This window comes from Betta splendens, chromosome 1, assembly GCF_900634795.4.
Source record: "Betta splendens chromosome 1, fBetSpl5.4, whole genome shotgun sequence".
NCBI lineage: Eukaryota > Metazoa > Chordata > Actinopteri > Anabantiformes > Osphronemidae > Betta > Betta splendens.
Window position 1 is genome coordinate 15168913 of NC_040881.3, and position 13294 is coordinate 15182206.

At 45.6% G+C, this 13294-nt stretch overlaps 1 long non-coding RNA gene across 1 annotated transcript; it reads right to left on the reverse strand.

The window, feature by feature from the left end:
• Positions 1 to 1176: 1176 nt before the first annotated feature.
• On the reverse strand, positions 1177 to 7427 carry LOC129604434 (uncharacterized). The gene is made up of 2 exons (XR_008695288.1): positions 6646 to 7427; positions 1177 to 5577 (listed from the first exon to the last, which is right to left on the reverse strand). It is a non-coding gene; the product is annotated as an uncharacterized LOC129604434 (long non-coding RNA).
• Positions 7428 to 13294: the final 5867 nt, after the last annotated feature.

A 13294-nucleotide genomic window follows, 5' to 3' on the forward strand; every position in this document is an offset into this window, starting at 1 on the left:
GTGGTTTTATTTTTATTCTGTTTGGGCGTCGGTGGTCATGCACACACACTGATCACTCACTTCATCAGAACCACTTCATCCTGAGCATCTCTGAGGTGCTGGAGCCCGTCCCAGCAAGAGGTTGGGCACTGATTACACTGGACTGGAATTACTGGTAGTTGCAGTACTGTCAGTGACACCACCTGAATGCTTTGATCTAGTTTGACGCAGAGTGACAGACAGGTGGGTTAATTGATAGATGTGCATAAATGGATTCCTTCCATTCACTGTCCCAGTCTGTGAGCAATTAGCATCTGATTTACCAAACGCAGCAGCTAATTATGCAGTTAGTAGCTGGTACTGGCTGTGTGGTGGAAATTTTCCATAAAGAAGCAGATGAGAGAGTTGTCCTTTTGTGCGATTTATTGAAATAATAAAGAAAATAAAAATAATGGGGAAAGCAAATAAAAAGCATGGATGTTGATCGTGCACATCAACAAACCAAAAACCAGCTGGGGAGATCAGTGCACACACCACGAAGGTGTGATGCAAAGAGCCCACGATCCTCAAGTTGCTTCTGCCTTTTAGCTTCTCTGTCCGACTAGGGTGGAATGTCTTTCTAACCCAATCAAATTACATGCACCATCTCCTCCCTGTCGCAGTGTGTGTGAAGATATTTACATTCTCACACCTGCATCGCTGACGTCCAACTATCTGTGAGAAAGGAGCACCAAGTCTCAACAGACAGAGACACAACTCCCCGACCTTGGGTTTGGGAGCTAGAGTTGAGAGTCTATCAGGCAGAGACAACCATTGAACAATCTAGGTGAAATGTCAAATGCATACAGTAAGACAAAACATAAGATATTAATTGCAGAACATAAGTCATAAATCATATAATAACTGCATAGAAGTAAGGAAGACACATAGAAATAAGGAAGAGACAATTTTTCCCATAACACTCCCCCCTTTTGATTACACATTAATCAAACACTAAAATAATAAAATTTTTCAAACATTGCATTTTGTAGTAACAACCCTTACGAATGAAACAGTAAGTGTATTAAGTCAAAATTCAAAAATACACCTTCACATAAAAATGCAAGTAACTTAGGGATAAAAGGTTGGGAGCTGTTTTGGTGGGTAGTTAAACAAGAATAACCTCTGTATGAGCATGTGAAGAAAATAAGTCCATAATCATATTTGTACCAGATTATATTTTGTGATCAGATAGCCATCGTCAAAGTCATTACGTGAATTAGAGTTGGGGTTTTTGAACATAGTTCATTGTGTCATTTGATACGAGAGTGTTGCTGAGGTCGCACGCATGATGAGACCTCTAACCAGTGGGATAACGCAAAAACCAAACAAGAGAATCACAGCCATCTCAATTATAAAGGAAACAGCTGTGGACATGAGGACAGATTTCCATTTTCCAGACATTTCGTCTAGCCAATTCCAAGGGAAAGAACCTATACCAGAGTTAGCTGAGATTCTGAAGGCCGTGGAGCGCCTTCGCCACAATACCATTAGAATCAGTGTTATTCAGGATGTAAGTACAACATGCGTCTCCAAACATAACACAAACGCCTCTTTTCTCTGCTAACAACGTGTCTACGGCCATTCAATTGTAATGTAATAAAGACAATTAATGTATGATAGCCATAGGTTTCCGGTGGGGTTCAAATTACATTCTTAAGATAGATTTAATGCTTTCGGATCTTTAATTGTACATTTGCGTCTAGAGCGAATAGGAGATTCAGGGATTTAACCAGAATGATGATGCGTTTTTCCGCTTGTGTTGTCTTTCATCTGTAGATGAAGGATAAAACTAATTGTAGCAGTGAATAAAGTGATTGTGAGCAAATTAAACACCAAGTCAACTTTAGGATATTTAAACTCAGTGTTGTGAATTATGTGAAATTTTCTCATTCAAAAGTAGTGTGCAAAGTTACATGAAAACATCATATGATCAAGGCAATAATCAGAGTAACATAAAATGTCTAACGCAACAAGGTTACAATTGATGTCTGTAACAATCTGCTTCTTCTTATTGAACAGTAGCGTTAGATTGTTTCCAACCTGTGTGTTGAAGTATTGACAGTTCGTTGGGGTTCTTCGGTTGTGATCAGCTGATCACAGAGACACTTGGGATTTGTTATCACCGCCAGGTTTCCTCCCAATGTCGTCTGAGTCACTGTCACTCCCGTGATGTGAAGAGTCTACACGTCGTCCAGCGTTGGCAACTCCAGGCTGCTCGTGTGTGTGTTTTCTCAGGAGCGTGTGTGTAGATGTTGGTCTGATAGTGTGATTCACCGGCGCAGCTTCAGGCGGCGCTTGGCTCACACCTTTAGCTGAACGGTCAACGCAGCCTCGCCTCAGTGCGTGTGTGAGCACAGCGAGGGTCGTCCTTCTTAATTCTTTTCGTCAGTGGTGGTTTTCTCGTGTGGTGTAGATGGAGGGTCGTCTGTCGGATCCGGGACCTTCCTGGATGGAGTTGATCCAAGTCGCTCTTTCTGCGATCTTCACAGTCGTGTTGGTCGTCAGAAGGACGTGGAAGGGGCCTCGCCACCGTTTGAAGTTCCAGTGTTTCCTCCTGAACTCCTTAACGATCGCCCAGTCTCCTGGTTGGATGGTGTGTAATGGTCCTGTCGCCTGTTTTTACCTGTTGGGAAATCTGAATTATGGGGAAAAGGTGTTTTGGCGGCACGGCTGCCATCAGGCCCAAACCAGACTCCATGGCTACAGGTGGAACCATTCGTCAGCCAGAGTCTGCGTTCCTGCGAGGTAGAAAATGTTTAAAGCACAGGGAGATAGGAAGGAAAGGATAGAGAGAGTTGGAGAGGGAACAAGGATCAGGAGAGGAAACGAGGATCAGGAGAGGGAGGGGTTGTTGGGCAGCGACCTTCGCAGCAGCGTCTGCAGCTGCATGTCGGCAGAAACAAAGTCGTCACTGATGTTGGACAGTTACAAACAGCATTAGCTGTAGGCAGCAGGACAGCGTCCAGCAAAGCAGAACCTTATCATGATGTAAGATAGGTTTGCAATCAGACTTCAAAGCTTCCCATGCTTCCAAGGAGAACCAACGTGTGACAAGCATCTGTGGAGTCTGTAGATGGTAACAGTCTCTCCTTCTGCTAGTTTACTAGCTTCAGTCAATACGATCAACTCTGCAGCCTGAGCAGAGCAGTGTCTTTGCAAAGCGCCAGACTTCACGACGGACTCTTGATAGTAATTTTCAGCATGTTGAGCAAGGTGGTGTTGTATCTAAGCCATCTGGCTGTAGAAAGATGTGATCTATTCCAAAAGAATCAAAGACAGTATGAGGACAAAAGAACAGAAGTCGTACAACCTGATTTCTCATCCACTGTTTGAGTGAAAGGTCGCGTAGGGTCAGATCAGGAAGACCCAAGGTAGGAGTCTGAAGAGCAAGCATGAGGTCAGTGAACGTTGTTCAGCCTCAGACGTCCACGTGAGACAAGAAGTGGACGATGAAGACGTCTGCATCAGAACCCTGAGTGGGGCCTCAAAGACAGTAAAGTTAGGACTGAAGTTCCTACAATAAGAACAAAGACCTAGAAAAGACATCAGCTGTTTATACGTGCACGGTTTAGGCAGGTTTCAAATTGCTTTAACTCAGTTGGGTGAGATGGATTTGCCATCAGCTGTAATTACAATGACCCAGAAAAATAACCTTTGTCTGAACAAAGCGTAATTTAAACAGGCTCTCTTTGTGGCCTGTAGCATCCAATGATTCAGTAGCTTAGTGGTGTCTGCAGTAACACCATCTATGGCTCCTTTAAGAGGGTGTTGTTGTTTACATGGTCTGTGGTCAGATTTAGGTGTGATGACCACTAGTTCACATCCTCTGATCGAACCTACATCATGTCTGTGTGAGAGCCACAGGGAAGCAGGGCTTCCTGTAAGGCTGAGTGTTGGGTCAGAGCGTCCTCTGAAAAATGAAAATAAAAACAAAAGCATGTAGTGTCATTAGCATACGGAGGTACCAAGTTCACTGTTTGCTGCACATGACGGGCAAAATAAAAAGAAGTTTTCTAAAAGTATGTAAAGTAGGTGAATACGTCACATGGGGTCGGAAGTCGTTCACCAGTCTCCACCCCGTTGACATCTGTTCATGAAAGGACCCACGTCCTGCATCTGTCTCCATCATGTTTTCACAGAGGGACGTGTGGAGCTGTAAAATAAACATCAAAAATCTTTTTGTTCGTTAGTAAAAGAAATCGCAAGCGCAGACCTGTGTTCATCCCAAAAGAGGAAAGTTGAGGTCAGTTTGAGTGTGTGTGTGAAATCATAAACAAGCTGTGATGCAGCCTGTGTGAGGGCCTCAGTTACAGCCCCCCCTCAGCAGCCAATGATAAGAGCACAGCTGAGCTGAAGTTAACACCAACAAAAGAGGGATTATTTAGAATGTCTGTAGATGTAACCTGCACTCCGTCTGGAGTGGAAACCAATCAAATACCTAAACTACACAAGACCTCTTCCTAAAAATTAACTGGGCATAAATTTGAAAGCAACAATAAATCTCAAGGTGTCTCGCTGTCAGATGTTGCATAAGACAGTGAAAAAATAAGTTTTCTTTAATAGTCTGGTACGTACAGTCATTATTATTACTTCTCTCTAATAGTCGTCTTCCCTTTAATAGTCATTAATAGTCTGTTTCAGTCAGTCTCGGTCAGTTTCAGTCTTCCTATAGTCTGTTTTTTTGTTTTTTCTACAGTCTGTTTTGTTTTTTTTTTACAGTCTGTTTTGTTTTTCTATAGTCTGATTTTGTTTTTCTATAGTCTTCTAGTCTGGCCAGACAAACCTATATTGTGCACAAACCCTTTTAGAAACATAGAGGATTTTATTACTGAATTTGTTGCAAGTTAAAATAGTTTGAACCCATCAGACTGTAAAGTCATGCAGCAGTTGTCATTTAGCTGTTTGTCATCATTGTAAAATCACTCTGTGGGATTTTTTTAAGCAAAAAGCGATTCTTCATTGCGAGCAGATAAGCATGAACATGAATTTGAGCGTGTATCAGCTGTAAGCGTGTTTCTTCATTGCGTGTATGAATGTGTGTGTATGTTTGCGGTACCGTCTTGTACGTCACGTGAAAAGGAACCGTCACCTTCCTCCTTCCCCAACCATCAGTCTGATGTGAGCGCCAGTGGGTGAAGCCTTTCGATGGGACAGTTGTTCCTCGATGACAGACCTTTCCTGGATCCTCAGATGCAGCTCTTTTGGGCCGATCACGTCTGAAGCCTCTCCTGTTGTTTCAACCAGTGTCTCTGTTAGAGCACGTCTTCTCTGCTGTTGCTCTGTCCTTGTTTTCCTTTGCTGATTGTCATAAGCAGGTGTCTGTGTCAGACACACACGCTTGTAGTAGCTGGTTCATCTGATGAGCCCAGAACGTGATGGCTGCAGGCGTTGTGAGAGTCGCTGAGGCGTCCATGCTGTGGTCTGTGTCCTCCAGCTGCTGTGGTGTCAGAGCTTCCACCCTGTTCTGGTTGTTGGTTGGCGCTTCTTCTCCTTCGGTTCTTCTGCTGATGGTGGGAAAGGAGTCCAGATCCGGATTTACCCTCATCGCGCTCGGTTCTGCATTAGAATAGAGAGCAGAAACAGTGGGAGCATTTGATCTTGACATGATGTGTGTGTGGTGTGTGTGTGGCAGAGTGCAAACAATTCTTCCCCAGAGTTGTTATCTCCTTTTTTTTCTGTTACTCTCAGCTCTTTTTTGTTTCTTTTAGGGCTTTAGTTTTGATGTTTTGCTCTTTCAAATCTTTTAAAGGTGCATATGTCTTTTACACTACGTAATTCTCCTTTTGAACCTATAACCAGTTTCCCACTCATGGAAACATGAAACACACTAATAACCATATTTACCTTTACTTTTAATTACTTTTACTTTTGTAATGCTGCAGTCTGGTGGTGGAGACTTAGATCGCCCCGAACCCATCTTTCAGAGTCCCGGCGGTTTTCTGCCTTAGATTTTTATGTGTTCCGGCCGGAACCTTTTTTCGAAATTTCTCTTCCACGGACGTCTCCGTAGAAAGGGAACCGCTCAGATCAGCGACAGGGTTCTCGGAAGTGGTCCTTCACCGTCAGGCCCCTCTAAGACCCGGGTCCCTCGTATCTCGAAACCACTTCCCCCTGCAAACGCGCTCCGTCTTACAGAAGCCGTCTTTTATTTCCTTGTCCACACCCTTTGGACTGCGCTCAGATCTGCACACTGGTCTGTATCCTCAGTACAGACAAAACAAGCTCGGTCCCACGAGCCAACCCTTAGCAACCACCGTCTCGACCACCAGAGCAGACTTTGACCTAATTAAATTTTTACCCGAATATTAAAATTTTTTTTTTAATTTAAAAAAAATTTGTTTGGTCCTAATTATTATATTTTAGATGTTTTTAGCCACATAGTCGTTTTAGAAATATTATCATCTCTAGTCCTAGTTATATTTTCTTTTGTCGTTGTTTTAGTCTAGTTGGGGATGTTTTAGAATCAATTGTTACTGTATTTGCCTTACTTTCCCTAAACCAAATGATCAGAGCCAAGTAAACCCCGAATAACTGAAACCAATTTCAAACCCGTTTCTTTTTTTTTTTTTTTTTTTTTTTTTTTTTTCTCTTCAACAAGTCGCAACAAAACGGAATCTCTCTCACCGGGCCGAGTAGAGGTTGCATTTTGTGTTCGTTGGATCTCGTCAGAGGCGATCCAGACGGGTGAGCAGTCCTCCCACTCAGAACAGCTGTAGAGGTTCGGAGGCTGAGCGAACCTAGTCCTCAGGACTATCGTCCCTGGTCACACCGTCCAGACGACCTGCTGCGGGATCCTGTTCGTGACGCCAATTTCTGTGGTGGAAATTTTCCATAAAGAAGCAGATGAGAGAGTTGTCCTTTTGTGCGATTTATTGAAATAATAAAGAAAATAAAAATAATGGGGAAAGCAAATAAAAAGCATGGATGTTGATCGTGCACATCAACAAACCAAAAACCAGCTGGGGAGATCAGTGCACACACCACGAAGGTGTGATGCAAAGAGCCCACGATCCTCAAGTTGCTTCTGCCTTTTAGCTTCTCTGTCCGACTAGGGTGGAATGTCTTTCTAACCCAATCAAATTACATGCACCATCTCCTCCCTGTCGCAGTGTGTGTGAAGATATTTACATTCTCACACCTGCATCGCTGACGTCCAACTATCTGTGAGAAAGGAGCACCAAGTCTCAACAGACAGAGACACAACTCCCCGACCTTGGGTTTGGGAGCTAGAGTTGAGAGTCTATCAGGCAGAGACAACCATTGAACAATCTAGGTGAAATGTCAAATGCATACAGTAAGACAAAACATAAGATATTAATTGCAGAACATAAGTCATAAATCATATAATAACTGCATAGAAGTAAGGAAGACACATAGAAATAAGGAAGAGACAATTTTTCCCATAACAGCTGCTACACACACACACACACACACACACACACACACACACACACACACACACACACACACACACACACACACACACACACACACACACACACGCACACACACACACAGATCTTGAAAGGAGTCCAGTGCTGGGACTTATGTGAAAATTGCTTCTTTCTTCCAATTTCCCTGGAGATGTTTTATGATGTGATCAGATTGTCTGCTGCGAATGAGATTTTGCCGAGGAATAAAAGTTAATTAAATTTTTCTTTCACACCAAAACACCTTCATGATCTGTATGTGCTTTTCAGAGTCGGAAATACGTCCCACCCAAAATGAGTCTCACAAAAAGCCCAAGATCAATAGACTGATAGTAATACATTATCTAAGAGTTCTAGGTATGAGCTCCTTTAATCTGCGGCCCTGCGGTCACCGGTGTGACTTGTCCAATGGCCCCTGCGTTCCTCGCCGTTCGCCCAGTCAGACCTTGTTTGTGTCCTCCTGTCTGCTGTGTGGGTGAGCAGAGCCATGAATGGGGAGTGAGGCTGTGGCAGTGAAAGGATGCTGATGCGCAGCGACAGCAGCGGAGGCAGGCGGATACGGGAGCTGAACTCCGACAGAGGACCAGCGCTGAGTCATCGCGACAGGGGCGACAACAAGAGACCGGGCCTCTCGCACCACGCTCCTGCATCAAACCGCCTCAACCCACGCGACCTCTTGTTCACATCCCCTCTACATCCGCATCCTCGCGGGCTTTGGCGTTAGCTGCGCATCGTGTTCATTCCTTTCTGTTCTTCACAGTATTGTGTCAATAGTCAGAAATAGGACAGGAGTGTTTTATTTTCTCCATCGAGCTCTGAGGGAAGATGGAGAAAATAGAACTCAAAAAACAAAGGCCAAAAAATAAATGAAAGATTTATTGTAAACAAAAGATCTTTTATTTTCTTTAAGTCAGTTCAAACCTTAGTGACCAAGTACGTACATCGTCATCAAATGAAAAACACGTTTGTCTGAAACAATTCACAAGACGCCAACTGGGACAGAGCCTCAGCTGGACACGGTGCGGCTGAAGACGGTGGATGGGAAGCCCCCGCTCTGCCGGGAGGCAAGTCGCGCATTAGCCGCACAAACAGCACCTGGTACAGAGACTAATGGACTTCCTCCCGTCGTCGGATACGTCGCCGCTTAATTCTCCAACAATCACTCAGACGCAGCTCGCTGTGAATCTCTAGTGTGTGGCTTCATGAATTTCAATCTGTCTTTGTCAATGATCAAGTTAATAGAAGCGGTGGGCCACACACACACACACACACACACACACACACACACACACACACACACACACACACACACACACACACACACACACACACACACACACACACACACACGCACACTGTAATCATCCTTGAATACAGCAGCGTAGGACAGACCAATCGGTAGCTTTTGATGGAAGATGGAGGATGCTGCTGCTGCTGTTCTCCTCCGCCACCGTGACACGTTTGCAGTCGACAGAGCAGGAACCAAACCCTAAAACCAGCAGGGCCCCATTAGCTCCTCTCCTCAGGATGATCGGGCTCAAGGGTGCACTCACAGTCATGCACGCACAAACGCGGACGCGAACACGCACGCGCCCGGGAGATGAGGTGAGAAGTGGGTTCACTGTATCAGTTCAGCTCCGGGGCCTGAAATAAAGAGGAAATCACTCCTCTGGGATGTTTTTGATGACTTTGTCCCCTCCTGTTTTTTACTACGCTGACGCGACGAGCCATCATTTCCCTGGCTTTATTATCTCCTTAAAAGTAGCTGTGGCCCAGCAACGATCTGTGAACGCATCCGTCTGCCACACAGTCTGATAAAAGAGTGAGAACCGATCAAACTTTCTTCACCTACTTGATGATAATAAAGATCTCTGTGATAAATAGTGAAATAAACAAATATATAAGGTCAGTCGCTGTAAAATGATGCTTTCACTGACCTGTGGTGATTACAGTGCGCTGCTTTAAAGCTGAGTCAGTCCTTAATGAATCAGTTTCATGTCTGAATCAGCCCCATCAGTTTTGATAGTAGCTCATGCTCATGTTTGAGGTGGCAGAGTGATCACAGAAAATAACAGGGTTTTCAGATGGGGAGATTAAAATCTAGCCCAAGATGAGGGCTCGCTCCCCGTCCTCCACATGCAAATACACAAAGGCAGTAATCTGATAATCTGCATGCAAATCAATACGCCATTAGTGGCGTTGGAAATGAGAGCAAATAGGTATCATTCTTGTGAGACCATCATCTGAGCAAAGGCTTTAGGCAGATTTATTTGGGCTTATCCCTCTTGTTGATGGAGAGACTCTGCGGCGCAGAAGCAGAGTGTTGGCTCCAGTGAATAATGGAGACGGGGAGACTGGATGAAGAGGAGTTTGGGTAAAACGGGTGGACCCTGGATTAAAGAGACGGGCGCTCAGCGAGGGTGCAGGGACAGGTATGGAGGAAGCAGATGGGAAGTATTTATTACAGGTTACTGTATTGCATTTATGCTCAGTACTAAGTCCTGCAAAGTCAGTAAACAAACAACTCCTGGTTTCTTCCAACTAGAATAAATATCAGGCCACAAGTTTAATTACAAAACAAAGTGAAAACTTTATTTGCTGATTCTAATGATGGATCAAGTCGTCACCCGCTTCCTGCGCAGCTGAGTGGGTCCAGCCTCAAACCGGAGGCATTAGCATGCGGCCTTTCGGCACCGGGACCGTAGATCCCACCTCTCGTAACGCGTGGAGCGCTAATTAGTGCGTGTGAACGCGTTCAGCGGATGCAGCATTGGTCCAGTTTGATCGGTGCCCTGCTGTGAACCCCGAGTCCTGCCGCCCAGCAGGCCTCGGCCTCATTAGCATGAGCGGCGGCCGATGAGCGCGTGCCTGTGCGCCTGCGAGGCTGGGAGGACCCGGTGGGCAGGAGCAGATGCTCCGTCCTCACACTCCGCCTCCCCCAGCGCGGCATCGTCCTCGGAACAGGCGCCCGCTCCTCTTTGTCTCCCTTCAGATGATTGTAACACGGACACAGGTTCCACTCCACCGCTGCCTCCTTCCTGTCAGGTCGGGTCAGCTGCTCTCTGCCTCCGGTTATTGTGTATTCTTTTCCCACATTCCTCTGCTTCTGCAGCATTTTAAAAATAGCGTCTCACGCTCGTCTGCATTTGCTGCGCGTCCTCACCGCGGGGGGGCGGCGCTGACCCGTGCTCATACGGCCGCGGTCCCCAGAGCCAAACCACCATGATCCCTGTCCTTCTGTGAGCGCCGCTGACGTCACCGCGACCCGATTGGCCCAACGTGAGTGAGAATCGCGACGGCCTGTTCTACGGTGAGGCGTCTTTGTGTTATTGGGGTTTGGACGTGTCTCTGTCTCCGTGATCAATATTTATTAACTATCAATGCAATCACGTCTCTTTATGCAGCCGCTTCACTGTTGAAATCTGGGATATAAGTCGTTTGTCGACTGTTTGTCTGCAACCTTGATCCATCTCACACACAACATGTGATAAAGTGTGACCAGAAGATGGACTCCATCATGCTCTGCATTTAAATAACACACCCACTGTTTGATTTACCCAGCATTCATGTTCACCAGAGGATACATCAATTATTTTATGTATGAAAAACATGCAGAGAATTCAATCATCATAGCCGGTATACATTATCATGCTAGCAGTATTGTTCCATCAATAATGGATGTGTCACATCTTCATTATCCCTATAAAAGCAATGTAAGGACACACTGTGCTACCACACCCTCTGAAGGAATAATAAGATTCCACTTATTTTACTGTCAGCTACCAAAAAAATGACATCACAGCCAAACCTGCAGGCAGGTTTACGCTACCGCAACCATCCGATCCTGCCTCATCTGTGTCTCTGCAGCCTCTTTTTCCTCTGGATTCATTAGCTCCCCACTGATTAAAGCCCTGACACTGTAATAGGCAGCAGCGTGAGACGTTCCCAGTTGAACCAGGTGATTGAACGCTTGTGACCGGACAGAAATCCGAACCCGGGTTGTAGATGTTTACGCGGCAAAGGGAGGATTGCTGAACCTTGTCAACCAAGTATTGGATGCCAGCGAGTGCTATTGATTCCTCCCTGTGTCCAGGCTAAGTAGGAAAACAAGTGAATACAACTAACATATGTCTCCATACCGACAAGCACATGTGAATCACTGGGAGCACGAAAAGCGCATTGTTGTTTTTTCCTGGAAACGAAAACGAGAACTGATAATTTGTGCCACCAGCAGACATTAACTCGCCCTGAAGGCCTTACAGTTTTTATAATATTTAATGTGAATGATGTTCTTTAAAGGTAAATTGACCCACATAGTGTATGTCATGAAGCCGTTGTTAGTAAGGTCAAGGCCCGTTCTTCTGTCAGGAGAATCTGCCCGGTCACAGACAACAGGTGGGCGTATTTATGTGGACGCATAGTGGAAATATGTGATTAGGAACTTATTATTATATAATATAATATCGTTCCCTCTTCCTCCCTGTCTTGGTTTCATTCTGGGGCCACAGCATTTATCACAACGCACTCACTGCAGCTCCATCCCCAGAAAACGCGAGGCTCAGTTGTTCTGTCTGACCGGGCGCTCATCGTGTCACGTCAGACAGCGACGGACCTGCGTTCACACGAGCAGGTCACAGCGTCGAAGCGAACCCGAACCAGAACTCAGACTGCAGCTCGTCTCAGAGTCAAGCAGCAGCAGACGGGCCGTGGGAACAGAACACGTGCTCCTGCGTTCACCTCACACAGCAGCCGGGACACAACAGGAGAGGGGAGCGCTCCAGCTGCAGCCACTCGCGAGCTGTGATGGGCCTAAAAATAGCAGGAGTCAGAAGCGCTACCTGACGGGGTTGGCGGTAAAAACGCAGGCGTGGACGCGCGCTGTACGTGCTCCCCATTCGTCTTCAGGCCCCTTTGTCTGAGCTCCATTCTCAGGATTCGCTCCTGTCTGTCCTGTCACTTCCCATCAGGCCTCGTCTGGAAGCTGGTGACAGTCAGACAAGGTTTAGACAGACAGACTGGGAGCAAATGTATCATCAGGGCAACAGCTCTGAGGACTCAAAGTCTTTATTACTCTGATTCAAACAGGGGGACGAGTGTGTGATGCTACTGTGCCTTTAACTCACTCCGCCTCATCTTCACCAGCAGGAAATCATCAGATGATACAACAGATTTTTTCTGATTGGCTATAAATGATACGTTCAGTACATGTACAGTAGGGTTCACGTTGGCTCGTTTACTATTTACAGCACAGCACCATCTTTGCTGAGTGTAATGTAACAACTGAGAGAAAAGCTGAAATTAGAGAACACAGGGAAAAGAGAATGCTTCTGTGGAACTCCCTTGCCTCCTCTCTATGACTTTGCACTTTTCTCCTTATTAGTAGAGGTGGACCTGCCAGCATCCTGCCGGCGACAGCAGCAGCAGCAGCAGCAGCAGCAGCAGCACTGAACTGTGGGAAGAATCTCTAATGAGAGGTCTAGAAAGATAATTGATGGCAATTCTGAATTTGCAGACGAATTATGCAGACCTTGGACACATTGGTTTAATGAGAATTAAAGATTCAGAAGCAATGCATTTTAAATCAATCAGGCAAACACCCATGGGAGGAGAAGATAGAAGGCACAGTGGGGGCAGGAAGAAGGGAAAACAGCATCAGCAAGAAATTTACTATAGTACAGAGCAATTAGTTTGACAAATATATGATTTGCACAGACACACACACACCCACACACACACCCACACACACACAATGAACAATTTCTACTCAAATTCTGAAGTTCTATTTCTGACTGTCTGCCCGTGCAGGTGGTCTCCCTTCATACAGTCAGCCTAGGGGGGGAGTC